This window comes from Bidens hawaiensis, unplaced genomic scaffold, assembly GCF_021521415.1.
Source record: "Bidens hawaiensis isolate Kalapana, Puna unplaced genomic scaffold, B.hawaiensis_p1.1 tig00042956_1, whole genome shotgun sequence".
NCBI lineage: Eukaryota > Viridiplantae > Streptophyta > Magnoliopsida > Asterales > Asteraceae > Bidens > Bidens hawaiensis.
In genome coordinates this window covers 153,116-155,938 of record NW_027497615.1, presented here as the reverse complement: position 1 = coordinate 155,938, position 2,823 = coordinate 153,116, and positions in this window count along the sequence as shown.

The window sequence follows — 2,823 nt, the reverse complement described above, 5'->3', positions numbered from 1 at the left end:
ATAAATAATAATAATTTTATATTCCAACCCTTACATATATTTCTTTATAATAAACAAAACCTTTGTACATTCTGCTTGCATCAACTAACAACTATGATAAGTAACGTTTAATGCTTTGATTTACACCATATTCCTAAAGAGTATAAATGGTAAAATGAGGTGAGCGAGCATGAGTCAAACAAACAAATCTTTTATGTAGTTTACATCAGATCTGGTTGGTTGTGACTTATGATATGGTTACATGATTTTTTTAACTTTATAAATAAACAATAAGAGTTTATGTAAATCTTTTTTTTTAATTTTATAAATAAAAGATATACTTAAATCTTTATGTATATTTTTTTAAGAGTTTATAAACATAGTTGCAATGCTTTCTAAAAATGCATCTAGTTTTATTTTAAGCTAATAAATCTTGGCACACCTTCGATAATCTCTAAACTCATTTTATTTTCTTTAGTTAAGTTTTGGTAACTTCGAATCATTAGATCCAGTGAGGCATATGGTTTAACTTAATAACTTGTGTCTAATAAAGAACATATTCATTGAGCTTGATGATGAGGTACCCTAATTTGGAACTAATCACGGTGAGTAACCCCATGAAGAATTTTTGGATGTGAGATCTGTCTACGTTCGTTTGTGAGGGTTGTATCTGAAGATCTTACAATCAAGCGACTCAAACAACGGAGACATTTGATTGTAAGATCTCATGGGTCATGATCATACGGTTTGGATAATTCAGTTATGATTTTCTATAACATCATAACATAAACTTTTATTTGGAAGCTCATTGCCTAATAATATAAAGGTCAGTTTCATTAATTTTTCTCACTCGGACCTATTTTCTCAGGTATGTTTCATCGCCAGCTGCCTACTGTTTTGTGATTCGTAAAAGCACAGACACATTATCTTCGACTTTTGTTCAGTTTATCTATGGCTTATCCATGGCGTTGGCCGCTGCTTTACTCTTTTTAGTGTTCATATTATCAGCCAGTCATCAATCATGTACGACCTCTCTCTCACTGCTTCTTGTAGATCTAGGGTTGTGCATTTATCTATGTACATGTGTAAAGCCGTTGTAGATCTAGGGTTGCATACATGTATCTAAAGCCGATCGCATGTTCGAATAGGTTTTAGATCGGTTCGTTTACTTACATAAAGCTTGAGCTCTCTTTCATGAGTAATTTTTCAAGCTCAACTTATTCGTTATTTACATTTATAATAAATATACTATATTATTTAGTTACCTTTTTTATAATTGTATACATTATTGTAATAACTAAATATAATTTTATATAGCTCATTTAAGTTCGACTCTTCTTGAGGTTTCAGGTGTAATGTGTACCAAACCATGTGTAATGTATGAAGGTTCAACATGGTGTGTGTGTAAGAAAGATGTACTATATATGGCGCAACAACATGCCGCTTGTGGATATGGCGCCGAGTGCGCACTCATACTCCAAGGCGGTAGCTGTTACCACCCAGACACGCTACTTGACCACTGTAGCTATGCAGTGAACAGTTATTATCAGAACTCGTGTGATTTCATGGGTGCAGCCATGGTTGCCAACTCTGACCGAGTTTGTCTTGTTATTTTTCGTTTATGTTTATGAATTGATTTAATTCAATTGATTATTCATTGCTCATTTGTTTGTTGATTTAATTAATTTTAAACTAAAAACTTTTTTGTTACATGTTTTATAGGTTCCAATGGATGCACGTTTTTCACACCTGCAAGGTATGTTCTATAAATATTATTTTTTAATGAAAAATTAAGTTTATGTTTACATAATACAGATTTAAGAAAAAAATCAGAAAAATAGTTGCTAGGTTTTGTTTAATATATTATTTTTTAATGTAAAACTAAGTTTATGTTTACATAATAAAGATTTAAGAAAAAAATCAGAAAAATAGTTGCATTGTTATTGTACTTATAAACAATAAAAATATATTTAGTTAAGATAAATGAGCTAAGCCGCTAGTAAGTTATTTGAGATTGACTCATTAAACTCGAATTTAGTCGTGCTTAAACAAGTATGAAGTAAGCTTGTTTAATAAACGAGCCTTATACATAATGTTAGATATACTTGCAAAGTTACATAAAATAATTCTAAATGTGTGTATTTATATAGTAATTAAATAATCAAAGCTCGAGTATGAAATATTGATAATAAGCCGGGCCCAAGTTATAGAAACATTGCTCAAAACGAGCACGTCTTGAGCTCGATTTCTTGTAAGTTAAACGACCCGAGTTTGTAGATATTGTACAGTTAATTGTGGCTCTGGCCCTGCCCAATAAATTTGTATATTGTACGATTAATTGAGGCTCTGCCCAATAAGGGGCATTTAATATATTCAGTTTTGTGAGTGTATTTTTGTACTAATCATTTTAAATACAAACACATTTTTTATTTTTTTTTCTTTTATCATGGTTTAAAGTTTAACTAATATTAGCATCACAAACATCAATATACACATTGACTCTTTTGGGGCGTCTCTACATGGGTCATCGACATTGGTACCCCGGGTTTTTCAATTGGGAAAGTAGTGGATGGAGTTGAAGTAGGGCCGGTTTTGCCAGCATCCAATGATTTAGCATCTGGTTATTGTAGCCATAGGGGACTGAGGCTACATCAACCTAGTGGTATTTTCAGGCGTTTAGCTGTTTTGAGTGTCATGGTTTTTATGATTGACTGATTGTAACCATGACTAGTAACAAACCCAAACTCCATCGATCACCAAACTCAGACAATCATAAAAACCATGACACTCAAAACAGCTAAACTCCCGAAAAATACCATTAGTTTAATGTAGCCTCAGTCCACC